Genomic DNA, 18366 nt, shown 5'->3' on the forward strand with positions numbered 1-18366 from the left:
CCGCAGGAGTTCTTCTACGTGCCAGTAAATCTACCGACACTAGGCTGAAGTATTTAAGCACCTTAAATTACCACCGGTCTGAGCCAGGACCGAATCTGCTAAGTTGGGGTCAGGAGTCCAGCGCCCCAACCGTCTGAGCCACTCAGTCCTTGTGGTCCGAATTCCATGTACAATTGGAGATCCTGGGGCTATAATCACGTTATCAATAGTCACAGAAAAATGTCAAGCTTACTCACTTTGTTTTCACTTGAATGCTACATGAACAACAAGTTGGTTGATATGCAAACGAAGATAAGCCATCCAGTATCATCCGTGTTCATTTTCATATTTTCAAGTGCACTACCACCGAAACTGGTTAATTTCCCATGAAGTAAAAATCGAAGGTCCCACCGAGATTTGAACTCGGATCGCTGGATTCAAAGTCCAGAGTGCTAACCATTACACCATGGGACCGGCGGAGTGCAACGCTCTCGGTGACTAACCTGTTCCACTCCCTACGGCTACGTCATCAAGTGAGCGGCGTTGTCAGCTGACAAACAGCTGTTATCGTACAGCACTCCGCCAACAACATCACTCTTGGTTTTACTCTTTTACGTAACGGTACGATAAAGAAATTGCACTTTATCTCTTCGGTGCTTTTTACTTACAGGTACGTTCGACCCATACCCTCCTCCAATATTGGCTCCGAGGATGGATTAGTTAATTAATTAATTAGTCCATCTGTTTGGAGTAGTGTTTTTTTGCGACTAGTTTCCTGGATTCGATTCCCAGCTCTGCCACGAAAGTCGTAAAGTGGTATGGGGGCTGGAACGCGGTCCACTCAGTCTAGAGAGGTCAACTGAGTAGAGGCGGTTCGATTCCCACCTCATCCGTCCTCGAAGTGGTTTTCCGTAGTTTCCCACTTCTCCAGGCAAATGCCGCTTCCTTCTTCCTTGTCTATCCCTTCCAATCTTCCCATCCCGCAACAAGGGCTCCGTTCAGCATAGCAGGTGAGCCCGCCTGGGCGAGGTACTGATCCTCCTCTCCCTGTTGTATACCCCCGACGCAAAGACTCACCAACCAGGACACTGCCCTTGAGGCGGTAGTGGTAGGATCCCTCGCTGTGTCCGAGGGAAAAAACAACCTTTGAGAGTAAATGAATTAAGAAAGAAAGAAAGAAAGAAAGAAAGAAAAAAGAAAGATAATTATACGATAAAGAAACTGCGCTTTATTTCATTGGTTCTTTTTACATGCAGATAGATTCGAGGCATACCCTCCTCCAATTGGCTCCGAGGATGGATTGGTTAATTAAGTAATTAATTGATTGATGTCGTGGGGTGGTGGTTCTGATTTCTTGATCGCGAATAGGGAACATGCATGATCCGGGGTTTTAATTAAAAATATGCTAATCTGATTCAAAATTGCATGCAGAATTCAAAAATGTGATCAGAATGTACAAATAATAACTCGAAACATGATAAAAATCTACGAAAATGTCACGTCACGCAAGTACGCGATCTCATTGGCCTGACGTCATCGTACAGGTTGGCTGAATTAGCAGACGAAATAACACATAGTGTGCTGTGAGAAGCAGGATACACTTCGCGTATTTCTACTTTACGTTAGTGTCTAGTATGGTTAAATTCGAGGTCTATACATTGGATAATAATCAGAGTGGTATATTTTAGACTTAAAATGAATCCTGCGCAGACAGTGAGGCAGAAAACTTATAAATGGTGTAGAGTTCCGATGTGCAATAGCACATCGCATACCATAAACAAATTGTTTATAAACGTTCCAAAGACGCTAAAACTAGAGAGAAATGGATTTTGGCGAGCTGGAGAAATGCTGGTGATATATGGGAAAAGTCTACAGTTTATTTATTATTTTTTTTTTTTTTTTTTTGAAGATTTTAACGTAAGATGAATTTGTTTGAATTTTCAAACCACTTTTCTATGTCAGCTGTTCTAGTGGTAAAACTTTAAATTTTAATGTATGATGCTTTATTTAAATGCTTCAATTACATCTTGGAATATGAAAGTAACAAACAGTGCATTAAATAATGCTGATTATTAAAGTATTCTCCAAACCTAACCTATGTTTTGGGTGATCCATATCAAGATAATAAATCAAAGGGGTTATGAACCATTTGACAGCTCTAATTCTACCAATATATCTTGGCATGGGACAGTTGTGTATGTCTTTAATGAAGAGCTTAATTGGTAAAGGAAACAACGTGAATTTAACAAATGTATAACTACACAAAACCAATGCTTGTCTGTTGGGGCCTTATAAATTAACAATGCTCAATTATAATAATTATCATAATATTAATGAAATAAATAATGTAATTGCACACAGGTGAAAATAGTGATGTAGGTGTTTAAAATATTATCCAACTTAGCCTAAGTTTTAGGTTATACAAGCCAAGTCATAAACCGAAGGGTAAAAATACCGCGCGAGTTGGCCGTGCGGTTAGGAGCGCGCAGCTGTGAGCTCGCATCCAGGAGAGAGTGGATTTTGAACCCCACTGCCGGCAGCCCTGAAGATGGTTTTTCGTGGTTTCCCATTTTCACACCAGGCAAATGCTGAGGCTGTACCTAAGGCCACGGCCGCTTTGTTCCCATTCCTAGGCCTTTCCTGTCCCATCGTCGCCATAAGACCTATATGTGACGGTGTGACGTAAAGCAAAAAAAAAAAAAAACGGAAAAGTCACAGCACCCAAAGATATTCCTGTATTGAGCGACTAAAATGTCACCAGGACACTTTTCTTTCCTGATATGCTCAGCTTGTTAAAAGCCAAATGTAATTAATGTTATTGGCTTCACGCCCCGCTAACTACTTCTACGATTTTCGGAGACGCCGATGTGCAGGAATTTAGTCCTGCAGGAGTTATTTTACGTGCCAGTAAATCTACCGACACGAGGCTGACGTATTTGAGCACCTTCAACTACCACCGGACTGAACCAGGATCGAACCTGCCAAGTTGGGGTCAGAAGGCCAGCACCTCAACAGTCTGAACCACTCAGCCCGACTTGTGAAAACTAGATGAAGTCATATTTATCTTTATCATGTTTAACTTTTTCCCTCCACAAAGATATTTCTCTTTCATGGGCCCTGGAAGACGGTAGGCCAATTTTCCCAACCATAAATATATATATTTTTGGGAATGATAGATTATAGCCCTATAGTACTATGATCTTTCTTTCTTTCCTTCTTTCTTTCTTTCTTAATCAGTTTATCCTTCAGGGTTGGTTTTCTCTCGGACTCAGCGAGGGATTTCACCTCTACCACTTCAAGGGCAGTGTCCTGGAACGTGAGACTTTGAGTATGGTGATGCAACTGGTGAGGAGGGCCATTACCTCGCCCAGGCGGCCTCACCTGTTATGCTCAACAGGGGCCTTGTTGGAGGATGGGAGGATCGGAAGGGATAGACAAGGAAGAGGGAAGGAAACGGCCGTGGCCTTAGGTGCCTGGAGGAGAAGTAGGAAAATACGAAAAACCACTTCGAGGATGGCTGAGGTGCGATTCGAAACCCTTCTACTCAGTTGACCTCCCGAGGCTGAATAGACCCCGTTTCAGCCCTCGTACTATTTGTTTTCAACTTTCATGGCAGAGCCGGGAATCGAAACCGGGCCTCCGGGAGTGGCACACATTAATCACTACACCACAGAAGCGGACTAGTACTATAATACAACCTATATGTTTATGTTAGTGCTGAAATCCGATTTCTTACTTTACTAATGCTGAAAGCCCGAAAATGTAATGTTATTCTTTAATAAGGGAATCAGTCTAGAAGGAAATGTTGAAAGTGATGTGATACCTATCCAGGTTCGTTGTTATCCTAATACTATGGGTTACAGTACATTGCACGTATATAAAAGACGCCACTTACAAACTTGCTTGTTATCCGCGAATTTCTGCGGCCACAAAAGTCACTATTTTTCAAGATAGGTTGTCTGATTGTGCTGTTTTGAACCTTTCTTCTGTCATTTTGAAGTTATTCGCGATCATGAATAATAAACAATCGGCTTTTAGCAACGGCTGATGCACAACGACTGGTAGAGCTCCATGCGGTACTGGATCGTGACGTCACAGCGCGCCGCTTACGTCAGAGGCCGTTTCACTCGCCTTGCGGAAAGGCACTATTAAATATTTTTTTAATGGTAGAAAACAAGGCAACATACCACAATGTAATACGTTTACGTACTATTTCATTGGTGTACTTTTCAAAAAAAATATTTTTGAAAATGATGCATGTTCCCAATTATCATGATAGGATATTATATTGACTAATAATTAATAAATACTGTATGATGTCCTCACAGTAGGGGAAACTGGGTTAATTCCGCAATATTGGGGCAAATTTTGTGGTAGTGGTGGTGATTATTGTTTTGAAAGGAAGTACAATCTTGTAATCATTCTCTATTTATACTAATCAGATAGAAAATATGGCAGGGATCCAACATTTCAGAAACTGAAGGTACTGACCAAAGAAAGACTGGGGCCAAAAAAGGCCATGAAACTGAAAAATTCCCTAGGCCTCCATACGTAATACCGTCGGGGTCGGAAAAGAACAAGAGTTGACCAAGTGAGATCGGATAGGATAGATGAAATTGAAGATCCTGGCACAAGCAACTGTAAGCAATGCCAGGACACTGCTAAGGGCCTCGTGGTCGCCAACTCAAGCTTCCAAGTTGAGAGCCCATGGGGCCCCTTTTAGTCGCCTCTTACGACAGGCAGGGGATACCGTGGGTGTCATTCTTCCACCCCCAACCCACAGGGGGTAAAATTGCAGGTATGACACACTATGACGATGATTATAAAACTGTTATTTACACACTGGTGGAACTGAATTTATACTATATTTGTTTAGTCCTTGAAAACAATATTGCAATGTATTCTTTCAGTTAATTCACTGTGATACTTCGGCTAGGTGCGCATCAGTCTGGGTATTTCCGCAGCATGGCATGGCTAATAGTCCGTGTATTCATTGCCAATAACACTGTAAATAATACTATATGAATGTAGTGACACATATTGTAGAAGTACTCACCTTAAAGAAGCCTGTCTTCCTAACGCAGTGAATAGGATAATTACTGAAGTTTCTTGATGCTGCTACCAAGGGGTCCACTAGAGAACTCATAACCTTATCTTAGTTCAAGATGTTAAGTTGACGAATAAGCCGATCAGACTTGTTCATGTTGGTATAAAGAATCAGAATTAGCCGTACTGCTGATTTAGCCGTACCTCCCCTATTAGTGGAATAGAATAGAATAGAATAGAATAGAATAGAATAGAATAGAATAGAATAGAATAGAATAGAATAGGATACTCCCGTCTCCTAGTTCTGGATCGCCTGAAACTGGGCAGAGAGCATTCGTTTATTGCAATTCATTAAATATGATAAATGACATATTTCCCTCTCACAATTATTTGACTATTACTGTATTAAATATAATTTATTTTGTACTAGATGTTAACAATATTATATAGTCTAGGACAACATGTATCTTCCCCTTCCTTAGTTTATTTAATACTACAATTTCTATATTACTACATTTAATATTAATTAAACCTACTAGTGGCGCCGTCTCCATTAAATTAAGAAAAAATAAATAAAAAATAAAATATAATAATGTTAATAATAATATAAGCTAGCTACCTACTACTACCGTCTGGCCGCGCCATCACCCCTGGTGAGAGAAAGGCCGCCCTCCCTGTGATGGCACGACCGACCCCCCTATTAGTAGTTTAGTAGTATGAAGGGTAAAGGATAAATTTTGGTAACATATGCTTCCTTCCTCGTTCATGATGCCATAACCCTGGTTGACTCTTTTCTTCAATCTTATTTTTATTTCACCATTTACAGTTTTCAGCATATTTAAGAGAGATATACATTATTTTAAGAATATAACATATTGATTAATAAATAAGAAGAGCTATTTTAAGAATAAAACTGGATCATCACATAGCCTCTCTGGGGCTAACATCGAACTTGTATAGAGGTTGATTCCTTTGCTGATCTCCAGACACACAACTGAAGTTAAATGTTGGAGGAACTGTGTGGTTAGGAAAAGTATAGCCTCCACTTTTCTCTATTTGCTTACTACCTGCCACTGCCCTTCTCTGCTCAGCTAATACCATTATTTCCTCTAACGTCTTAAATTGCCTCCCCGACAAATCACAAGTGAGTTCTTCATACCATTTTGGGTCGGAACTCATAATATTCTGCAATAAATCTTTGAATATTATGTATTCATCAATATCACAGTCCTTTTCTTCTAGCAATGTAGTATAGCTTTCGAGATCTGTCTCTTCATACAGCTCAGAATCAGTGTCTGTATCAGACGATTCTCGTTTATGATTCCTTTTATCTCTTGTTATGCCTTGTAATTTTTCTAGGTATTCTTGTTTTGCCTCATCGACGTCACTTTCATCACTAGATAGAACCTCTTGCTCAACGAATTCTGCTACATCATCTTCATCTTCCTCATCTTCGTCGTCTTCATCATCTGCTTCTTGAGCCTGAATTTCCCTAGCCCTCTTCAGTCGCTTAAAAAGGGTGATGAATGATGGCATTATTTTCTTAGAGCATTCAGTAACTGCCTCTGGACGCGGTCCTGGCAAATTCAACAAAGCACAAAGGCCTAATATACACACTCGCCTGTCATGCACGCCCAAGAAATTGGGTATGTCATGAATCCACTGCTTAATGAAGTGTGATAAGATAGGCTGTGTGTTCATTGTACTTTTCTGAAGATTTTCGACAGTAGCCAAGAATATCTGTGGGTTATAGCACAACGCAGCAATAGCAACTTGCAGACATAAAGTACGTAGTTCTGTTGTTTTCACACCAACATTCAAGCGGTGAAATATTAGTTCAATGAAAGATGGAATACACTGGTCTATACGATTCCTGCACTGTATAATAACAACTTCTAGTAATTTAGCGGCATGGCTCCCACCATCCTCATCGGTATCTCCCATGAGAACTGCTTTGCACATGTTGAAAATGGCGGTAAGATAATTCTCATTAGACAAAAAGGTATCGGTGTCAACAGTGATATAATTATGGAGAGCTGCCATCATATCAGTAAAATAATCGAAACCATCTCTTTGGAACACCTGATATAGAAGTTCAAGGACTTGCCACATATTCATCGATATTTTCTTAGCAGTTAGATCATCCACTAAGAATAAAGCTTCTTCATATAAATCAGTTATTCCCTGGGTGAAGGTGCTCCCCACAACGCTAAGAGCTGGAGGTTGCAAACGGGCCATGATTTCTGGATGATCTTCCATCGCTGTTAGCAACGTATCAATTGTATTCATCAAGCCAATAGCAGATATAGCCTTTTCGTCCGAGCCTTCAATCATCTGGTTGAAAGTAGTTGCTAAATGTTCACAAATATCAACGGCGATCGGCGTCAACTGCTCAGGAAAAGCATGCACTATTTCCTGAAGTACGCCAGCCATTCCATCATTCTTCGTTTCTCGTATTATGTACAGAATTTGAAGAGTTATTTGATTAACATTTGGCTTCCAGTACTTTTCAGATTTTTCATGAGCTTTTAAAATCAATTTCATTGCAATGGCAGCTTGAACCCTGACCGGTAAATCGTGATCATTTAACAATGCATTAGTGATAAGTTGTACTACATTTTCCAGGTCACTTTCTTGTTTGAATTTCATTTCACTACAACGCTGCATCATCCAGCAAGCCCGAACCCTCATATGACCATGTGGACTAGTGAAGTGCGGGAACACATATTCCTTTAACACATTGTTCATTTGATCCTTATACTTTTTCTTGACCAACAAAATATCTGTAAGCTGGCCCATCATATGCAATGCTCCATCCTTCTGGCGAACGTCAGTCTGAGGAGAGTTTAGTATTTGAGTGACAAAATCCATGGTTTTCTCCAATACTCCCCTCCTCTTCTTGCAACACAATTGCAGAAGTGATTGAGCAGCTGTCACAGGGGTTATCAAATCCTCAAGTAAATCAAATTTTACTCTGATGTACTCGTAAGGATCTGAGTCCCAAAGTTCTTTATCAGCATCCGAGTACGAAAGAATGGGAAACAAAACATTCTGAAATATATCAAACATGCTTGATTTTATATACTTCCAGGAATAAGCATGCCCTACTGCTTCGTGGAGATAGTTCAGAGTGTGTTGAATGACGATGTCAGAAATGTAAACTTTTCTCTTATAATCTTCTAAAATATTCAACATAACTTTCAGTACCCCAGCCGAAAATGTTTTGATATACCATTCAGCAAAACAATTATATTCTTTTGAAACATTTGACGGACTGCCATACTTTTCAAACATTCTCAAGAGAATACGAAGAGCCCATTTTCTACACTTCCACGATGATTTATTTAACTGATCTCTTCCTTTCTCCTCACAAACCTCCTCAGGTATTGAACGGTCTGCGATTACTCTAAATATATCCATCCACAACGTGAATATTTCAGGAGTAAATATTTCTAATGATAACCAATATTCTGTGTAAGCAAAATATATCTTCAGAATTTGTTTCTGTAAGAGGATTGATTCCTCCTGAGCATCAGACAACAAGCGTATACATAGATGGTAAACTATGGGTAGTAAGATCCTCATAGTCTCATCCAATGGTCCTCGATTTTCAGCCCGTCTGTATTGGTACGCTTTCACCAATTGATATAGACATAGCAAAGTTCCTTCCCATTTTACACTATCCGCGCTCTGCAGGTGACCTGCTATTTTTTCCATCATTTGAGAAGTGCGGGAAGGAAAGTCATCTTTCATTATGTTTCTTACGCATACCAACAACTGTCTACGTATAAGATCAGGGGCAAACACTGTAGCATCTATGATATTTTCACGGATGATACACCGATCCTGCTCGGGAATGATGAACTGTTGGGGTTGTTCGGGAAGCACCACTCGATCAGTCCAGTACTTTGTGAGTAGGTTTTTGAGATATATTACTCCCGCTTGTCTGATGGGCATTTCTATGTCGTTTAGCATGACCAGTTTTAGTAAGGAAGGCGCGAAACCTGCTACTTTATCGATCTGGGACAGTTCTTGTTCCGCATGCTGTCGTTGGGCGGGATCTATTGTAGCCCTCAGGATGGAATTAATGTGGATCACATCCATGTTGAGTACCTAGGAAGAAGAGAAGCAATTTTAAGGGGAAGATGAAAGAGTTTTAAATTTCATGTTATAAAGGATATATTTTACTAAATTATAGGTCACTGTAAAGGATTTCTTATGAGTATAAATAATTATTATCTGAAATACCAGCATTTCGAAAACAATTTTGTTTAGTTCTAAATGACCCTTTGACGTATAGTACTTGTGTATAAGCATACTACCATGATAATCGTGCTTTTCTATGGTTTTAAACTGAAAGTTATCTTTCAAATATTTTAATTTTGAAGAGTCCACTGTTGGGTGAGCCTGTAAAATACACCCTCTGTTCGTACGTCAAACGGATTTAGAGGAATGATGATTTATTTTAGGGCCTAACACTAATTTGAACCACATAAAATTGGAATGTTTTAAAATCCTATCTTGTTTAACATCTAGGACGCAGAAGCGACAAACCTGTGAAATTTTGACTTCATACGTTAAATAGTAATGGAGGAATGAATGTTGAATGAATGTTTTGTTTTAGGGGTAGAGTGGTTTTAAAATATTTCCTATTTAATATCTAGGACATAGAAGACTAACTTTCATGTAAAATTAAGATCGTACTTGCCCGGTTTTGTAAGAATGAATATTATGATTTTCAGAGTCAACCCTCATCTAAACCCCGTAGGGACAAACGTTTTGAAGTACCGGTATATGATATTTGACACCTACGACGTGAAAGAACAACCTTTTTGTAAAATCACAATTCGTGCGTCAAACGGTTTTGGAGGGATGAATAAGTTAATTGTCTGGAGTTAATCCCTTTTAACCCCTCAGAGGTGGAATGTTTAAAAATATTTCCTATTTCACAGGATAAAAATATATACCATTGTTTAGAATTTTGCCTTCGCACCTTAAACAGTTTCGACGAAATTCATATATTTATATTTGGATCTTAACCTTCATTTAACTCTCTGAGGCGTTACTTTTAATCAAAACTTGTGTTATTTAACATCTAGGATATTATGTGACATGATAACTTCGTAAGTCAAGCGGTTTCAGAGAAATGAATAATGTTGCCATTAGGTTTCACTTCTCACCCCAGTCAGAACACATTTGGGTTGTATTATTTTAAGACCACTTCTTATTTATGATATAAGAATTTTGTATTTATAGAGGCCAAGGCCAGTTTAATAATAATCGAGATAAACCTCATTTAATATGTACGGTACTGTATGTATTAAGCTTGTAGAAATTTGATTAGTACTTTGTGAGGTTTAAATCTTTAAATGTTCAATGTGGGAAAGTATACGTAGGTCGTGTACTCGGTTTAAGATTGTTTCGATCAAACCCCTTAGTTTTACAAACAGATTTTATGGCAATGATGAAAGCGAGTCGGAAATTTAGTCCAATATCTTGGTTGTTGTGGACTCTCCGTTAGAACCTCAACAACATCTGCATGATCACAATCCTTATATACGTAAAATAATTGGCAATATTATATTTGAAATCCGCCGCTGTGGTGTAGTGGTTAGTGTGATTAGCTGTTACCCACGGAGGCCCGGGTTCGATTTCCGGATCTGCCACCAAATTTAAAAAGTGCTACGAGTGCTGGAACGCGGTCCACTCAGCCTTGAGAGGTCAAATGAGTGCAGGAGGGTTCGATTCCCACCTCAGCTCTCCTCAAAGTGGTTTTCCGTGGTTTCCCACTTCTTCTACAGGCAAAGGCCGGGATGGTACCTAACTTAAGGCCACGGCCGCTTCCTTCGCTCTTCCTTGCCTATTCCTTCCAAAATTCCATTCCCCACAAAGCCCCTGTTCTGGATAGCAGGTGAGGCCACCTGGGCGAAATGCTGATCCTGCCCGCTAATTGTATCCCCGACCAAATGTCTCACGCTCCAGAACACTGCCCTTGAGGCGGTAGAGGTGGGATCCCTCGCTGAGTTCGAGGGGGAAAACAACCCTGGAGGGTAAACGGATTAAGTAAATAAAATAAAGATATATTTGACTCCTAGAACACAGAAGGACAAACTTCTTATAAAATTACAACTTCGTAAGTCAAACGGTTTGGAGGGATAAATAATTTTGTCAACAGTCTGCGCCCACTAGTCAATACCCAGTTCAGACTGCCGAAAAAATACAATACCCGCGTGTTTTGTGATAGATTCTGACAAAATTATTGAAAGCGCTTTGAAAGAAATACTCCAGTTACCAACAGATTGTCTAGACTGCGCATTGTACACAGGAAGTCAACCTGCAGCACATAATTGTCTGTAACACACTCATTAGGAATGCAAATGATTATCTACTTGCAACTACGGACCCCGCGGCGGTGGCTATGGATTGCTTGAATATATTCGGCATCCTGAATCCTACTCTCAGGTTAAATCGGGTAACCAATCTTCCTGCTACAAGTAAAATACGCAGTGAAGTCCGTGAAGGAGAAATTATTAAGTGGTGTAAATTGCCTCAAAAGGGAGTAGGAGTAGAGTCATTTAAGGAATATACTCCTCCCAACACCTAGGTGAAGCACCGTCATGGTCTTACATGAAAATGAAAATGACAACTAATGTTTCCTCAGTTAGAAATACACCCAGGAGATCTAAAGACGACAGCCTCTGTCGCAAATGTGGCAGAGAGAATGAAACCCTGGGTCACGTCCTGGTAAACTGCCCTTATGGTGAAACGTTTAGAAACGCCTGCCATCACAAAATAAGATCATTTATTACCGAAAAGCTGCGTGGAAATGGTTATATCGTCTACGAAGCGGTTCACGTCGGTGAACAAATGGGAGGATCAGAAAAAACGACATGATAGCCTTTAAACACGACAGAAAGGAAGATTATATAATACATTCCACAGTTAAAATGGAGCATCTCACAGGCCAGCCTGAGGAGTTTAACGTTGAAAAGAGGAACATCTACACACCTACAATCGAATCGTACCATTTAGAAGAGCTGGAAGTATTGGGTTTAATGGTAGGGCACTATAAGAATGTTCTTTTAAAGAATCTCTGGAAGAGATTCGGCTTATAGAAGTGCAGAATCAATCTTTTGGTAATCGCCAATTTACGAGAATCCTTGTCTATTTTAAAATCAAATCTGTATTCACAGTAGTTGCCTTTACATTCGCGTTAATGTTCTGATAACGAATGTATTGTGCTTTAAATGGTTTTTGGATTTCAAAATGAATAATTCAGTAGATTACGTATTGTGTTATCAATGTTTGAAATTTTAGAGTTATTTATCAGACAATGTTAATGTGCAAATTTAATTTTTGTTGTCGTTTTTCTGTAATGCACGTGACAATGATGGAAGTTAACAATGACTCTCTTTTCAACAAAGACTTCCGCGAGACAACGCAGCAGTGTAGTTCATAGTGCAATCACCAGATGTCAGATACATAGGCGGTACAAGTTAGAGCGCGCGCTCAGTGCTCAGTGTTGATACAGAGTTGGGTGAAGATGGTCTTTACACCACAACAACGCGCTCAGTGTGTCGTATGGTATGCCAAATTTTCGAGTGTAGCGGAGACTCAGCGAGCTTTCAGACGTCAATACAACGTTAGGCATGTCCCATCACATCGGGACATTGTTAAATGGTTCATGTTTTTGGAAAATGGATTGCAGATGCCTCACACAGGTGGAAGGCGGCGTGATAGCAACAAGGAGGAAGATATTCGACAGGCCATACACAACGTCACAGTATTGTTAGGCGTTATCTTCACATGCATCCATACCGTATGCAGCGCATGCAAGCATTGACACAGCTGAATTACGGAGCTCGACTCAATAGCCCTGACCTAACCCCTCCAGATATTTTTGTATGGGGCTACGTCAAGTCGACAGTGTACGCACGAAGACCACAGAATCTGGCTGACCTACGGAGGGAGATTACAGCGGCCTTTCAGCAAATCACTCCAGAAATGTGGAATGCCACGTGGCGCAACATGGATTCGAGGTATCGTTTGTGCCGCACGCGCGGTGGTGGACATGTTGAGTGCTTATGTGCTGTGACACAAACTCCAGACTCTCCTTAAAATGTGTGTACCGCTAACAAGCAATAAATGTGCATAGTTTCTTGTGTATAGCGTTTTACTTACGGATGACCCTGTAATTAATTTCTATAACAAATGGGACCAACCATCATCCGAAATTTAACCTCGTTATGTCAAGAGGTTTTAGAGACATGAATATTTATGTTTTCAGGCCTCACTCTCCCGGTGAAAACCCTTAGGGTGTATTGTTTTGATACCAGTTCTTATTTAAAATCTGAGACATATAGGAGTAACTATCCCATTATATTTAAACCTCGTATATCAAACGGTTTCGGAGAAATGAATATACTTGTTTTCGGTTATTTACCCTTACATAACCATTTAAGGTCTGACTTTTTCTTAATTTATCTAGTACATAAAGGAGCAACTATTGTGTGAAATTTCAACTTCGTCCGGTGAATAGTTTAGTAGGAATGAATATTTTGGTTTTCTGTTTTATCACCGTTTCATCCCTTTAGAATGGGAACCATTTGTTAGTGAACCCCTACACTCTAATAGTAATGTAACCTCAAAATTTCATAATTTTTTATATGCAGTAGTTCTGCCTGGGGGTTGATTGACAATCAGTTGGGACATTGCCTTTTATGGTTATAGATTACATTCGAAAATGGATATTATTCAGTGAATTTATGATAACCTATGTGAGTTTATATGCTATGTCCTCGGTCTGAAGTTTGTGCAGTTCTGTCACCATCTGTCTTTTAGACTCAGACATCACGGAAGAATCATAACTGGGGAAGTGAGGAGTGAAGAAGTTTCTCGTTTTCTTCTCACTGAACTAGAGGGTGCGATTGGACATCAGCTTGCCAAGTTCATACCTCAGAATATGTAGTGCATAGCAGAAGGCGATGATTAAAACCAGAACATCAAATGACCCTACAAGTCATACTTCCTCTTTTTCACCATTGATTACAGGGACTGGCTAATTAGTTGCTTAAGCAATTGCATTATTATAACAAATTATTTTATATCCCATTTAATTTTTGAAACAGTCTAATTAAAATGAGACAGGTCAATGGAACTAACACATTTGTTCTAGTAAAAACTAGAAAATGTTGCAGTGGTGGTGTTTATAAGGGGAAGTACAACTAGCAATCATCACATTTTAACACTAATCAGTAAGAAAACAGGAAAAGATCCGATCCTTCAAAGAATGAGGGTATTGGCATTTGTAAGGAAAATGTCATGAATGAGGTGAAAATGGGAGACTAATTAGGCCTCACAAACGAATATATTCCGGATCGTAAGAAAAGAAGAGTTCCCAACGGAGATAGTATAGGGAATTCGAAAGCTAGAAGGCCGTATGAATTAAGTGGGTGCAATGTCAGACTCAGTTAGGGGATTCGTGGTCGCTAGCCCTCCCTCCCAAATTATGAGCCCGTTAGGGGGAGGGAGGGAAATATCGTAGAGCAGGATGTAAACTCTCAAGAGATGGATCAGGGCTGTTTAACTCTGCGCAGCCCCCGCGATGTAGGGATAGCGTGTCTGCCTCTTACGCGGAGAGCCCGGGTTCGATTCCCGGCCAGGCCAGGGACTTTTACCTGGACCTGAGGGCTGGTTCGAGGTCCATTCAGCCTACGTGATGACAGTTTTAGAGCTATCTGACGGTGAGAAATCGGCCCCGGTCTAGAAAGCCAAGAATAAAGGTTGAGAGGATTCGTCGTGCTGACCACACCTCACCTCGTAATCTGCAAGTCTTCGGTCTGAGCAGCGATCGGTTGGTAGACCATGGCCCTTGTTTTGTTTTTAAATCTGCACTGATGTCTGTTTACATGATGTCGTGTTGAAAATGAATTAAAGCGTATTCTCCAATACTCGCATCTTGATACTGGACATCCTCGTGTCTTTACCGTTAACATGTACCATGTTTGAAGTTCTGAGGTAATAGTCTTAACACTACGCCACGCTTAGTACAGCTAACTTACCCGGTAACCTCTCTACAACAGACCCCCAAATAAAACAGGCTTTTTTTTTTTTTTTTTTTTTTTGCTAGGGGCTTTACGTCGCACCGACACAGATAGGTCTTATGGCGACGATGGGATAGGAAAGGCCTAGGAGTTGGAGGGAAGCGGCCGTGGCCTTAATTAAGGTACAGCCCCAGCATTTGCCTGGTGTGAAAATGGGAAACCACGGAAAACCACTTTCAGGGCTGCCGATAGTGGGATTCGAACCTACTATCTCCCGGATGCAAGCTCACAGCCGCGCATGCATTCGGAGCTACTAATCAATGATACCTCATGTCTCTGAAAAGAACGAGTTAGTAAAACATTTCACATGAATAGATATGATTCCTCAAGGTTTTAAAACTATCAATACTCAATGTGAAAAAGTAAACTTCAGAAACAATGAAATATTGTTAGAAGAATAACTTTCCAGGGAAGAAATTCATACCTCAGAATATTATTTATTAATGTATTCAATTAGCGGATGGCTTTTAATGTCGAGAATGTCCGACGTCATATTCGGCTCGCATGGTGAAGATCTTTCTATTTGATGCCCATGGGATACCTGCGCGTCTGAGTGTAAGGTGATGATGATAATGAGGTAGGAAGAGGGTAAAACCCTTGGCCTACTCCTGTCCAATAACACCAAGGAGTCTGCGCAAGTCTTAACGTCTCAATCCGATGAACGAATTACCATCAACAGCGCCATATGCCCTCCCTCTATATGAACACTGCGGGGAGGTTTCGAATCGAATCCAGGCTTCTGGCACGCAATCTAATGATTAGAAGTAACTGTATACCACCTCATCCCCTACCCTACCGGCCAACATTCTGATGGTGAAATTGGTCTCCATCAACGGGACTCATACCGGCTCACCACGGTGGCAGATCATAATATAAAATTGACTCAACAATCATGGCCACCAGGCGAAAGAAATACAGTCAAAACCCTACTGCAACATCGCTTTTAACGACATATTAGATATAACGGCGAAATCTAACAATTCCATCTAAATCCTACTTAAATTACTTAAAAATCGGTTAGTACGACATCGCTTATTACGACATTTTGTATATATCGGCATATTTTTATCACACATAAAAAAGAAATGTATCGTCAAAAACATCCAATGCTGATTTTTGTTTGTTACGCGTTTGGGGATTGCTGACATCAGTGTAAAACTTATTTTAAAACTCTTCTTTTCAATAGATATCAAATCAGTCTGTTTATTAAATAGTGAACGCAAGCATCGGTGCAAAAATGTTGCAAAAGAAAGGGAATGTGTTTAATATTGGAGAACAGTCACAAATAATATTGCCATTACGAAATGGGGAAACAAACGTCAGCGTATCACGCTCAACGATTTCAATCAATCAATCAATCAATCAATCAATCAATCAATCAATCAATCAATCAATCAATCAATCAATCAATCAATCAATCAATCAATCAATCAATACCGATCTGCATTTAGGGCAGTCGCCCAGGTGGCAGATTCCCTATCTGTTGTTTTCCTAGCCTTTTCCTAAATGATTTCAAAGAAATTGGAAATTTATTGAACATCTCCCTTGGTAAGTTATTCCAATCCCTAACTCCCCTTCCTATAAATGAATATTTGCCCCAGTTTGTCCTCTTGAATTCTAACTTTATCTTCATATTGTGATCTTTCCTACTTTTATAAACGCCATTCAAACTTATTCGTCTACTAATGTCATTGCACGCCATCTCACCGCTGACAGCTCGGAACATACCACTTAGTCGAGCAGCTCTTCTTCTTTCTCTCAATTCTTCCCAACGCAAACATTGCAACATTTTTGTAACGCTATTCTTTTGTCGGAAATCACCCAGAACAAATCGAGCTGCTTTTATTTGGATTTTTTCCAGTTCTTGAATCAGGTAATCCTGGTGAGGGTCCCATACACTGGAACCATACTCTAGTTAGGGTCTTACCAGAGACTTATATGCCCTCTCCTTTACATCCTTACTACAACCCCTAAACACCGTCATAACCATGTGCAGAGATCTGTACCCTTTATTTACAATCCCATTTATGTGATTACCCCAATGAAGATCTTTCCTTATATTAACACCTAGATACTTACAATGATCCCCAAAAGGAACTTTCACTCCATCAACACAGTAATTAAAACTGAGAGGACTTTTCCTATTTCCTATTTCCTATTTCCTATTTTCAACTATTTTAAGGACAGAAAGAACATCTCATTTATTAGCCAAGACCGTGTCCGACATTATTGATCAATTTAGTGTGTTGCTACTTCTTTCCTCACTTAGTGTTTTATATTTTGCTGTACGTGCTCTGTAAACATTAGAAGAAAATTTCCTCTTAGCCGCAATCCACAAATACTGTATTACAAATAAGGTACTTATTTCACTAGCTTTTGGAAGTATACAATTTATTCTGTTAATTATGTAAGTGTGCAGCCTAAAACTTGCAGATATGACATTTTTATTTAAGAAACGGTTTATGTGACAATCACCTATAAAGACCGTATATTGGCCGTCCCTTCGGAATCGTTATAACCAATTTAGACTCAACTGTCATTCGAATCGTGGCGATTTTGATTTCAGGGGCAGTACATCCCGTCTCAGTTCTAATCTAAGGATAAAGATGGATAGTTTCGAACCTTCAAGTAGTCCAGGCACCGAGAAAAGAAAGGAAAATCCTAAACGGCGCGAAAATGAAAGGCTCCCCAGATCTCTCAACCCAACACCGTCGAGGTAGAAAGTGAACAAGAGTTGACCAAGAGAGGTTGCATAGGCAAAATGAAAATGCGGAGTCAAGTAACTCCCGTGATCGGCAATTCACACAAGTTATAAAAATTGGAATCTTCTGGTTTATACGAATTTTAATAAGAAAATTTAAAAAAGTCTTTTTTTAACATTTTGAGATTTCGATTCAAGTCATGTATATATTGTTGTTCTCCACGTAATTGCTTGTCTTTAAATTATAACATTGCTTTTCCAAAATAATGCTACATAAACTGACGACAGATTTTTTTATTTTCATTAACAGTGACTTATGTCCGGCATCTTGGGTGAGTGGTCAGCGTATTGGCACTCCGTTGAGAGATCCCCGCGTTCGATTATCGGCCAGGTCGGGGATTTCAACTTTGACTGGATATTTTTCAGCTCGAGGACCGAGTGGAGTTTGCGTTCGTCGTAATACACAACTTCATTTATTTACGACACATGACACTTCAAACCATCATAGAAACACAAACACTGGTAAATACGTCACTT

The 18366-nt window shown here is 39.9% G+C and overlaps 1 non-coding gene and 1 pseudogene across 1 annotated transcript; both read right to left on the bottom strand.

Moving 5' to 3' along the window:
* Window positions 1-381: 381 nt before the first annotated feature.
* TRNAQ-UUG (transfer RNA glutamine (anticodon UUG)) lies at window positions 382-453 on the bottom strand. The gene has a single exon. It is a non-coding gene; the product is annotated as a tRNA-Gln (tRNA).
* Window positions 454-5946: 5493 nt separating this feature from the next.
* On the bottom strand, window positions 5947-9129 carry LOC136866734 (importin-7 pseudogene; annotated as a pseudogene).
* Between the last annotated feature and the right edge of the window lie 9237 nt (window positions 9130-18366).

The sequence above is a fragment of the Anabrus simplex genome, chromosome 3 (assembly GCF_040414725.1).
Source record: "Anabrus simplex isolate iqAnaSimp1 chromosome 3, ASM4041472v1, whole genome shotgun sequence".
Classification (NCBI taxonomy): Eukaryota; Metazoa; Arthropoda; class Insecta; order Orthoptera; family Tettigoniidae; genus Anabrus; species Anabrus simplex.